At 34.6% G+C, this 12,431-nt stretch overlaps 1 protein-coding gene across 6 annotated transcripts in view; it reads left to right on the top strand.

The window, feature by feature from the left end:
• Nucleotides 1-12,431, top strand: part of Cacna2d1 (calcium voltage-gated channel auxiliary subunit alpha2delta 1) — a 437,884-nt gene that overhangs the window by 59,745 nt on the left and 365,708 nt on the right. The window contains exons 1-2 of one of the 6 annotated variants that reach the window (XM_074064874.1): nucleotides 5,296-5,418; nucleotides 10,394-10,453. The exons of the other annotated variants lie outside the window; for them this stretch is intronic. The gene's annotated coding sequence lies outside the window, so the exon portion shown is untranslated. Of the gene's footprint in view, nucleotides 1-5,295; nucleotides 5,419-10,393; nucleotides 10,454-12,431 lie in introns of those variants that run through there. 6 annotated transcript variants of the gene reach the window in all.

Here is a 12,431-nt window from a genome sequence, read left to right on the forward strand (position 1 = left end):
CTAACAGTTGTCTGAATGGTCTTTGTGAATGGGCTAGCATGCCTCTGTTTCAGCTCAGCCCTTCTTGGTGCCACACTTGAAAAGAGCATGTGCAGGTCAGAAGTGAATGGGACAGCCCAGGAGCACTGCTGGGAAACATGCTGGAGCAAAGCACAAACTAATCTGGGAATGACTTCAGACAAAGAGAACAAAGGGACACTTCAGAGTGACATCACCACTTGACAGAGGGCTCTAAGATGCAAAGCTGAGGAGGGTCTGGTTGCTTGGGTTCTCCTTCATTTTAGATTTGGTGAATTTTAGAAGGAAAGGGCAAAACTCTGGCCATCAGAAAGTCAGGAAATTTCCCTAAATTTAAGAGTTCTCCCCATATGTACTTATCCACTGGAGGTTCTTGTTTTCTCCTTAGAACTGTGTGGATGTAACCCAGCTTCAATTTGAACTTTGTTTCTATTACTTTTGGGTTCCTTGTACCTGTTTTGAGGATGAGTTCTTCAAATCAGTAAACTTTTTTTCTGTCCAGTGTGTGTGTGTGTGTGTGTGTGTGTGTTTAAAATAGTCTTATGTGTGATATGGATAAAATAAGTCCATTAGAAATAGACTTAAATGACTATCAAACAGTATTATTGAAAATAAAAATTATAAAGTGTTAAAGACAGGGAAAAGGTACATGCAAATAAGAGGGCAGGATATTTTGAAAACAAATATAAAAACCATAAGATGTTACATATTGATTAAAAATTGACTGGCTAATTTCACTCTTGAGTTTCCTAAAAACCAAAGTTAGAAGGGAAATAAATATGATGTAAAATTTATGTGTGGATGCAATGTAATTATTGTATAGGTGAGCTCAAGTATTTTTCCTGGTGCTTGGATTCCACACAAAGTGCTCCCGTGTGTTTTCAGTTCATGGGTTATCAAAGGACTAATAATGGTTAGACTGGATTTTGTAAACAAAACATAACAGCTAAGATAAAATCACAAAGCCAAAATTAGTAAAAGTAATTTTGCAGGGCTTGAAGCTATTGTGTCTCAACAGCATAGCTTTGATCCACATAAAATCTAAACTGCAGAGGAATGTCTTTTTAAATTGTTTCCCATCAGTATTGCTTATTTTCACCAGACTGATAATGATGGTAGTTAAAAGTAATTGAAGAATGTATTCTCTCTAGGACACTGGAGTCCACATAGACTTTGTAGCTTATCAGGAAAATATTAATATGCATCAGCAACTAATGAAAAAATATTTATGTACTGTAGTCATTGGTGAGATATGAGGTTTGTGAAAATTGAGGTGTTTGATCAAGATGCCTATTAAATGGATACTATTCCCCCTCACTGGCTGCCTGTCTCTGTAAAAAACGTGCTAAGAGGGTGATTGGAGGTATTAGTGAGATTCTCTTTACATAATAGTTCTAGATCATAAAAAATCAATTGATCAAGTCTTCTGACTTACAAAGTATTCAATAATGGGGTATCTTTCTATTTGTACTCTGCTATAAAATAACTATTGACAGAAAGTCGATATGATTATCTGGAAACACATGCTGCTATTACTCTAACTGGATGTGACTTTTTTTATACCTTTCCCATCAGAAGTACAACTAACTTTCCTATTTTAATTTTATCCTATTCTTTGGAAAAAATCTGAGATTCAAAAAGTACCACGGTTTAATGACAAATAGAAACTTACTGACACATGGATAGTCGCAGCTGGAGAGCAGAATATAAACAAAATGAATATTGGCAAATTAAAAATAATGCAGTCATGCAGAGAAGCTGGGTTATGAAGGTGAAAGAGTACAGCATGGCACCAATTCCTTTTTATATTTTTCATATTTAAAGGGGAGAAATATTGCTTCAAGCTTATGGATATAGTCCAATAGACTTAAAGATTTTTAATGGAAAATAATGGAAAAATAAAACCAAAATTATAACTAAAAAACATTGGAAGAAGGAAGAGAGAAAGCAGGATGGATATATAAGGGAAAAGAGGAAAATAACACTCATGAGTTAATCTTTATATATTTCATAGAAGGATGGAGAAGGTACTTCTTGTAGTTGAAGAATCAAAAAACAGAGGTAGAAACATTCTTTTAAGTTCAGAATGTAGCCTAAATAAGACTTATGAACAGAGACTAGAAAAAATGTTTACATTGTCTTGGAATAAGTGCTCTTTGATCTAATATTTAATTCTCACAACATCCATGAAATAAGGTAAATGCAAAAAACAACTCTGTTTTATGTGTAAGGAAATAAAGATTCCAGGGGACCGAGTGACCTGCTGAGAATCACACAGGCTGCACATGGTAGGAAATCTTAGTTCTTTTGATTCTGAACCTGAACTCTGAAGTAAGATCAGTCAGTCAAAGTTTAAAATATTTAGAAGACATACTTTGGGTGAGAGTTTGAGTTAGATGCCCTTTGGGGATTTGTTTTGTTTTGTTTTCAACGTCAGCCATACATTTCAACAATTTTCTTTAATCTTACCTGGATCCAGATAGTCATGACCTCCTAGTGGCTGTGGTTGTATATTCAATGATATAGGATATGAAGGCCAATCTTATTTTCAGCTAAGTGAACTTCAGATTTCATCTTGTGGAAGGTGAGAATAAAATGTTTTGGTGTTACAAAGAAGGATCTAGAAATGTATGAATCTCTACCAAACACTGCTCTTGTTTTATACCTTTTAAAGGAGCTAGCTATGCAGGTGCATAGATCAGGGGGTGAAGTACTAATTTCACAGAAGCTCTGTAAGTAACAAATAGTCCAGCGCTGTGTTTGGAAGTAATTACTTAGCCACCAGTAATCTCATACCAGAATACTCAGGCATTTGTTAAAGCTGATAGCTAAAAAAGAGAAGAGAAGACTAGGTCCACAACTGGACTTCTACTTTTCTACCCAAATTTTCAAAACTGGAATGAGAAGGAGAACATAAACATTTTAGTCTGAGGTCAAAAAAATCCTGTTACAAAAAGCAGAAAGTGGAAGAAAGTGATTGCCTGTCATAAAGGGTCCCTGCCCTAACCCATGGTGACTTCTGACTATTACTGTTCACAAACTATCAGAATTTCAAGTGTGAACCAATAAGATTATCAAATACTTCCTTTAGATAGAGCTCAATGAGAAGGTAAGCTTCCACTTAGAAGGGAAGAGACACAATTTCAAGTTATGGGGAGAAAGGCAAAATAGTCCCTCACTTACTGTTTTATGGGATTTTTTTTTTTTGCCTGCATTTTTTGACAGTTTCCTCCAAATTATCAAACCATATTAGCCATACTATTTTTTAAGATAAAATAGGGACAAGCTAACATGGAGTGATGAACAACAGATGGCTACAATTGCATTGATCTGATGTAACAATTCTGATCTCAACAAAAAAGAGAATCTAATACTTTCCAAAGCAACTCTGAAGCTTTAATCAGTAACCGGAATGTTAAATTTTTGGTGAAAGACAAGATGTTAGATTTAAAATGCTGACTATATAACCCCAATAAAAAAGAATCGATTTTTCTTAGGAGTGGAACCTGGCAGATTTGGACAACTCATCTAGAATTTCCTTGACAAAGTTTGAATAATGGATTAGTGCTAGTGGAAATTAGTTAATTTTATTTTGTGACTTTAACATGATGCATAAGAAGCTTCAATCAATAATATTTGCATTAGAGAGCAGTTCTGAAGTAGGCAAACAGCATGTGTAATGCAGTGTCATGTATGTAATTATCTCAGCACGCTAAAGAACGGAAGACAATCTTCAAGTGGCAGAGAATTAATAACCCTCCATTTCATGGTTCAGCATTTTATTCTAAAGTTATATTGGTTTTGTTTCTGTTTTCTTCCATTGCTGGAGAGATTTCTTAAAAAGTATAAGCTGGCATTGCTCAATATAGCTCACTTTTATCAACTGCAAGCTGAAATCTGTTTGAAAGCCAAATATTTTACTTGTCAGTGTCTGAGAAGGTTAGTGGTAAGGAAAAAAAAAATTGAAGGGATGTAAGCATGCGTTTACAGACCCAAGGTTCTAACCTGCACGGATTCTTATAAATTAGACAAAGGGACGTATGCATGGAAAAGAAGCTTAAAACTGATCATTTCAGATGAGAGGAGTTTAACTCACCCTACTGAATTAATAAGATGCCTGCTGTTTTGGAACATCTATTGTTTGCTTACTGTGTAATACAGTTTGTAGTCAAAGGTTGTATTTTACCTCTTGGTGGTTTCTCTTTCAAAAGAACATTAGTCTTGTACTCTGGAAGTAAAGTAAGGACAGTATCTACTGAAAATCCTGGGCGTTATGGGGTCATTGTCAGCTTCCCAAATGTTTTATACTTACAACAATAGGGCAAAATGTAGGAGTGTGGCTGTGTGGATTAAAGCTTGTTTCATTTCTAGTGTGTGAGTGACAGGTATGTATTCAACTGCTTAAGACATATGCCAAGATGGAAAAATATCCAATAAAAGTTCCTACTAATTTAAAAATATATTTCAGAGAGTTTAAAACTACATTTGGTAATGTTTGGGATCTAACTACTTTTCTTACCAACCTCCCAAGGTGATGAATTGCATGAAATCATACAAATAATTTTTTTCAGGATAAAACCCCACAGATATTTCATATTTCATAAGAGGTAGGGTGCCCCAGGCCCTGAAGGTCCCTTTTGTGACGTTTATTTTCTGTACCACTAGCTCTTGCTGACACAGAGACACAGTGACAGGTTGTCTCATCCCACTGATGGGCAGCCAGTGTGTTTTTTAGTCATTAAGTTTCCTCCTGGTGCCTGGGAGCCTGAGGCAGTCACCAGTAACTGATTTTCACCCTAGAGACCTCACAGACAGACTGTTTAGGGCTGTAGGCAATTAAGACAGTACACAATGTAATAAATAATATGAGGGGAGGACACTGAGGGTAGGGGAGGGGCATTGGGTGTATTTACTAAGTACTGTGTTAAATACAGTGAAGTACCACACATGCCTTGCCCACAAAAACCTGCATCTTTGTGGAGAAGAGAATAAACATGGAAAGCTTGCTAACTTCATAATGGTGATGATGATGATGATAAAATATATAGAATTGTGAAAAGCCTTGAAAGCAGTGTTGGGTTAGGTGGCCTTGTTTGTGGTGTGGGTAATGCACTGTGAAAAGACTGAAGGATGGGAGCGCCATGGAGCTGGGGCAACTGACTGGACCATTTTGTGTAGGAGGAGAATGAGTGGAGCTGGGCACACATTCTCACCTGCGTTCTCATTCTCTTGTCATTAAGGTGGCTGGGAATTTGATCTGGGCACCTGAGATTCCAGTAGGAGAGATCTGCTGTTGTGACTGGGACATCTCTGCCATAACTGAGAATGCTAAGGCTGATGTCATCTCTGCAACCTGGAATGCAGGAGCCACACTGATCTTTGCATTATCTACTGGCTTAAGTATGACTTAGGGTGACTGGGTCCTAAGTGGACACTTTTCTGTGTTACCACAGACCTCCAGTGTGCAATAGAGAGGATAGATAGAAGAGTGGTGCACCTAACTGTCCTGAGTGTGTGTGTTAGTCATATTTGAAAGTTGGATTCTTATATATTTTCTTCTATTTGTTTTATCTGTCATATCTCTGGCTTCAGTTGGGATACCAATTTTTTTTCATTTGCATTACCCCTAGAAATTCAGATCCAATATAACATTCTTCGGAATAAATCTCTTAGGTTCTTTCACATTCATGCCCTTAGTGGTTAAGAATTAGGAAGTTGAAATCTGTCCTCTAAATTCTAAATCCAGCTATGTACTAACCTTTTACAGAAACCCTTCATTTTCTACTTTAAGTAGGAATTTGATCAGATAGGTGTTCATAAGGGTAAACTGAGTCATCAAAGTCAGCACATAGTATACACATAGCCAAAGGGATGTCAATCAGAGGGACAGATACAGTGACAATGTGTCAGTTTTTTGCATTCTCTGTCTTGCACAATGATGTGAGGAGAATGGGTTGGTATATTTCGGAATTTCTGAGTTCCCTTTAATGATGTTCTGGGCTGATTTAATCAAGAAACCATAGAACTGCAGTAATTATGAATCAGATGCTTGTGACAAAACAAATGTTTCACAGTGAATTGCCAGAAGGTATAATTCTTCAGTGCTCTGTTTTTTGGTGTGCGATTTTTCTGAATTTTTTTTCTTTATTGTCCCTGGTTTTTACAATGTGTAAATAACTACACTGTGAAAAACACTGCCATATAGAAAATTTTTATTAGGGTGTTGCTAGATCTGCATTCTGCTGCCTTTCATTTAGCTTTATTCTTTCATCTTTTATTTGATCTTCTAGTACTGATTGTAACCACCATAAATTCTCATTTGCAAAGATGGATGTAACAGTGACAAAAGCTTGGATCAAAGCTGAGGAGTGCCAGTGTTTGTCTGTGGGGTGTTCATGTGCATGTGTGGGATGTCTTGATCCATTTGTACATTTCTCAGGGGAATTCTCAGGCGATTAAGTCAACCTATTACAAATAGAGCCCTCTCTGTGCATTCTGATTCGATAGGGGAGTGGGTAATTCCTGTTAATGACTAGTACATCTGTTCAATTGTATTGTTTTGTATTGATGCTTAATTAGGTGTCAGGTTGGAGGAGGGAAGACCTTGGAAGCATGATTGCCTTCTAAATGTCAGAGACTCCCTAAATTACCTGTCTTTTAACAGACACTTTGACAAGCATTGTGTTCTGACCTTAAAACATTTACACTGCCGTGGAGAAGAAGTGTCATGTTCTCTGGGAAGTGAGCTATATTGGAACCGGTTTGCCTCGAATGTCACTTATGTCCAGTTTCGTGTGAAGTGACCCTTTGCCAACCTTTAGATGGCAACAGAAGGAGGGCTTCCCATGGGAAATATAATTTGTGTTAAATAGCTTTCTTTTCTTTGAGGTTTTCCTTAGAAAATATTGGCGTGATCAAAATCAAGGTTTTCTTCTTTAAATTATAACTTATTTTCCCTAGATATATCCAAATAGAAGCAAATGAAACATCAGTTGCATATTTTTTATTTTTAAATGTCTAAGTACACTGAACTTTCTAATGTACAGACTTATTTGGTGAAAAACCAATTATATATATATATATTCACCAAATATATAATTCCACCCCTGGAAAACTGAATAGAAAATATTATAGTAGAATAGGAATCACCTAAAGAGATAAACATTCTTTACATTAGCTAGGGAGTTACTAGTGCCTCAGTGTAAAGGCCCTTTTAGTCATCTTTGTAAGCGTAATTCTCATTTTTTTATTAATGTCAATTGGGTGGGTTGAGGTCAAAGACTATTACATTTTACTTGCCAATTCCTACTATGTCACAAGGCAATATGATGTGTTTTAATAAAATTATGCATTATTTATGAGACCCTGTAACAATTAAAAAGGGGGAATTGACAGCACAGAAAATTAAATTCCTAAAAGTAAATCACAATGGTTGAGGCTTCCTTGAGGGAAGAACTGATCTTGTGCAATCTCCTGGTCTGTAAGTGTATGGAATGTGTAGGTGGACTGTGTGGTTTTCATTAACACAGAATGCCAAGCTATTAATAAGATACTGAAAACAATGAATAAATAGTTGTTGACTATAATCACTTAAATTTGAAGCCTCTTTCCAACAGAAAAAGAGTTAAACAGCAGTATACCAAAGCTATGAACATTTTATAAATTACTCAATTCTCAATTATATATATTATTCTTACTTGTATTTGTAGTCTTCCTTTTTTAAAAAAGTTAGCAAAATGTAAGAATATTTAAGATACTGTAAGGCATTCCCTTGATTCTAGACATTGATTCACCCATTATTTTAAGTCCTTTGCAAATCCTCAAAAAAACTTACCAAATATTTAAGATTTTGTAAATAGTTCACAAGATACTTTTCTGCAAATCATACTCTAAATTTGAACAAAATTATTCTATTTTATTTTAGTTAAGATTAAAATATAAAAAAGTCTGCTTCTTAAAATATGTTGCCATAATCTTATATAGGATATTCTCCTCATTGAATTTACTTCTGTTTTCTTTGTTCCACTCAATTTATTTAATTATTCAGGCTTTTTATTTGAGAATTGATTCACACATTTTAAATGCAGTGAGAATCTCACACTACTTTCTAGAGGATTGGGCAAATTTGTGGTGGAATAGTTAGGCTCAAATTACCCAATAATTTAGGAAAAGCTACAGGGAAGGTGCATACATTTTATAGGTCACTGTTTATTTTTGTGTGAATGGCTACTTGCTGTATTTTTATTTTTGAGAATGTTATCCTGGAGCAGAGGGTATGTGTAAGATATTTGCTGCTGTAACTGCAATTTTTTGTGTTACATAAAAATACATACTAAAGGTAATGTAGATCAGGTACACATTTAAAGCTTCTTATGAATTTATTCAATATACAAAATTAAATATCAGTTGATTTATTTCTTCTTTTTCTAGTAATAGAATGATTGTTAAATATAGGAAAAAATATTGAGAGGGATTTTAATAAGAGCATAAAGATGACAAATAATTATAGATCATTCCAGGCTTGTAGTTTTGTAATGAAATTACACATTAAACATTTCATAGAATTTCATTAAAGTGAAAGTTATTTTTTAATCTTATGTAGAACAAATGATTTTTTTTGTTGGAATTCTGTATTAAGGGTACTATTATTCCAATGTAAGTAATTATTCCTTCTTGAGAATATTAAGGCTGCCAGTTAGCAATATAATATCTGTTGGTCTTTAACTTTAGTTCTTAGTATTATATTAATATTGTGCAACACAAAAACGTCTTAGTAAAGATCAATTATGTACCAAGCATTGCTATAAACACACTTTGTATGTAAGACCTTTTTAGTGCTCAGAAGAACCCTATTAGTTATAAACTGCTACTATACTAATTTTTTAAATGATGAAGTAACTCTCATATCATTTCATGAACAGCCAAACCAGGGTTAAGACCCAAAATGTATAGCCCAGAGCTTAAGAATTTAACTAATCATTTTGCAATACTACTAACTAGAAGATAAATGCAAAATATTCAGTTTTTCAACTGTATACAAAATAAATTGTAGAAGACACTTCTTATGACTCACAAGACTCTCTACTTCCTCTACCCACTCTACTGTGAACAGTTTGCATGTGTCTTTAAAATAGTGTTCATTGTTCATGCATGTGGAATCGAGTCATAAATTTTTTTTACATATACACATGGAAGAAGTTCATACTCTGCATTATTATGACTTACTTTTCCATTATAGATTTTAAGATCCTTCCTTTCATTACAATTTCATTCATTTATTTTCCCTTCCATCTTTTCACTTCTGCATTGTCTGTGGAATCACTATACCATCAACTAAATTACTAGATATAAATATTTACATTGTTTCCTTTTAATTACTATTTTAAATAATGTCCCTGTGAGCATCCTTGAACATACTACTTTGTGGATAGCTCAGAATTTCTTGTGACAGAAACCTAACAATGAATGGGTAGTTTTCATATTGAAAAACATGTCAATTGACTCTCAGAGATACATGTTTCTCCCATAGTGTTTGTAAATACTTTAAAAGTTTTGTGGATTTGATGTGTAATGAGATATTTTGGTGTGTTTTGGTAAAGCAATTGGTTATTTATGAAGCTGAGTTTCTTTTTAATAGTTTTAGTCATATTTCTGATTTCTACTTCACTGCATACTACTTTACTTCTTTACATTTTTGCATTGATTTTCATATTTAACTGTGTTAATCTAATATATCCTTATTCTGTTGGGTTGTTCTGTAGACATCTGCAAATAAAAGCTTTGTTTCCTTTCTCTGTGCTCACCACCTTTTTTTTCTTGTCCTAATACATCAACTATGATCTTTCAGCAATTGAGAGTGCACACCTTTCCTTTTGTATCTGATTTAAGTGGAATATTTAAAGTATTTCACCATTATTTTTTCACATACTTATTAGATTATGTATATTAAGGAAGTTTCTTTTTCTTTCTAACTTACTAATTTGTTTATCAAAAATAAATTTTCATGTTAGTAAAGTACTTGGGAAGACATTTATTGAAATGATGTAGTAATGTTTGTCTTTGATTTATTTATTTTACTGGATTATATTAACAGTTTTAAAACAGTAAATAGTATTAACTATTAATTATTAATTTGGTATGATCCAGGCATTGCTCTAAGTGTTATTTGTCTTGGTTAATTGGAATTTCATAACTATATGAGATGAGGTAATAGAGAGGTTGTTTAAATTGTTGAAGTTCACAGAGTTATTTTGTGTAGAAATTGGGATATTGTAGTGTAAAACATGTGTTTCTTTCTGGAATAAATGATCCTCTGTTCATAGATTATCTTTAATAATTTTTCCTTGATGTATCAATATTTTATGTTTCTTTTTAGATGAGTGCTTCTAGGCAAGGTCAGGTTATGCCTCCCCTGCAATTTGGGCCATTTCAGAGGGTAAGGTAGCTTTTTTGCTGTTTTCCAAAAACTTAATCAATATGCAGGTACTAATTTTATAATCAGAAAAGAATTGTTTTTGCTGATATTATGGTTTGAACTCAGGACTTCCTGTTTGTGGTGCAGGTCCTCTACTGCTGGAGCCACTCTCCAACTCTATTTGCTCTGGTTGTTTCAGAGATAGGTTCCTGCTTTTTATCCAATCTGCCCTGGACCATGATCCTCTTCTTTTATCCCTTAGTTGGGATAACAAGCATACCATTATGTCCAACTTAACTCCCACTGCCACACCCATGTTGGGATGGGGTCTTGTGAACTTTTTGCCTGAGCTGGCCTAGAACTGTGATCTTCCTGATCTCAGCCTCCCAAGTAGCTCGGATTACAGGCTTGAACCACAGGCACCCCACTTTAGAAAAGAAAGTTTGATGATGTTTTAAATGATCATGCATTAATATTTACTCTGAAAAAAGAGCCCTGGAAATTCTGGAGGCAGAGGAAGCCAGAGTGTGGTTGATCACTTAATAGGGTGCTGCAGTAATCCATGTACTGGACAAAAAAGTCTATAAACATAGTGACAATGAGAAATGCAAGGAGGACGGCATGACAAAGAGACTTACTCATGCAACAGAATTAACATTAATTTGTTACACATTTAATGAGTTCCTACTATGTTCAAGTGTAGTCACTGTCATTGTCCCTATGAAGCTTAAACTTTAATGGAGAGCATGACAATGAAATAATTGCTGTAAATTAAAATACCCATTTGACAATTGATTAAATTGTATAACATCCTGGAGAATTTTTAGAGATGAAAATACTGAATTTAACTTTAAAAGGTGATTGGAAATTTTCTAGGACAATTTCAAAGAAAAGAGACTTCAGCAGAGAAATATAAAATAAACAGTCTGTAAATTAGGATGAGAGAGTATATGATGCTGTTAGTTAACCTCTTGCTTTTCTTTTTGTGCTGGGGAATGGAACCCAGAGCTTCCTCTACCACTGAGCAATGTCCCCCATCTCTTTGTAACATCTCAGACTCAAAATATTTCAGATTTCTGAATTTTTAGAACAAATGATCACAATTTCTTCTTCAGTCAGCATATATTACTTTCAAATTAGAAAAGTTAATTTTGGATGAATATGAAGAACTCCTCATGAACTTAAAGAACATGGTAATAAACATAGCTACAGACAACATCACACGACTTGAGCTTCAGTCTGAACTTGAGGAGTACATACCACCTTAACATTACATTTAGTCCTCTACTCAAGGATGAATCAGTGCTAGAGAACTGACAATATCATGCATTAAGTTTGTAGGTCCTATAAACCAGTAATGATTTATGTCCTATAATCCAGTTATAAAAGTTTAATAGTACTAAGTTGATAATATAGCTTTTTGTATTTATTTATTTATTAGTGTTTTAAATTTTTTGATTAAAAATTCTTTTAAATATGTTAGTTTTGACTTAGCATACATCAATAATATGAGGGGATTTGAAGGTGGGAATTGCATACATAAGTACAGTGTACCTTACTTCCTCCTTTGTCTTTCCATCCTCCTCTCCCCTGCCTCCCTTTTCTAGTGTTTGGTGGTTTCATGCTGTCTTGATATTGGAAGTTAGCATACTTCCGTCTTCTTAATCCCTCAGTGTTCTTTCCTTTATCTTTCCCCATTCTCATTGGTCCCCCTCCCCCCTAGACAGTTCCCCATTTGCATTTATGTCCCAATATTATTATTGTTATTAGTGTGTGATATTGGGAATCAAACTAGGACCTTGGGCATGCTAGGCAAGAGGCCTACCCCTGAGTCACATCCCAGCCTTTTGTTTTTGTGGCAGGGTCTTACTATGCAGCCCAATATGAACTCGAATTTGCTCTTTTGTAAAGAGCTCTTTTTTTTCTTTTCCAAAAGTAAATTTTCACATTAAAAAACAAAGCAAAAACTTATTTTGACAGCGTCCTGCTACATAGCCTA

The sequence above is a fragment of the Castor canadensis genome, chromosome 2 (genome assembly GCF_047511655.1).
Source record: "Castor canadensis chromosome 2, mCasCan1.hap1v2, whole genome shotgun sequence".
NCBI lineage: Eukaryota > Metazoa > Chordata > Mammalia > Rodentia > Castoridae > Castor > Castor canadensis.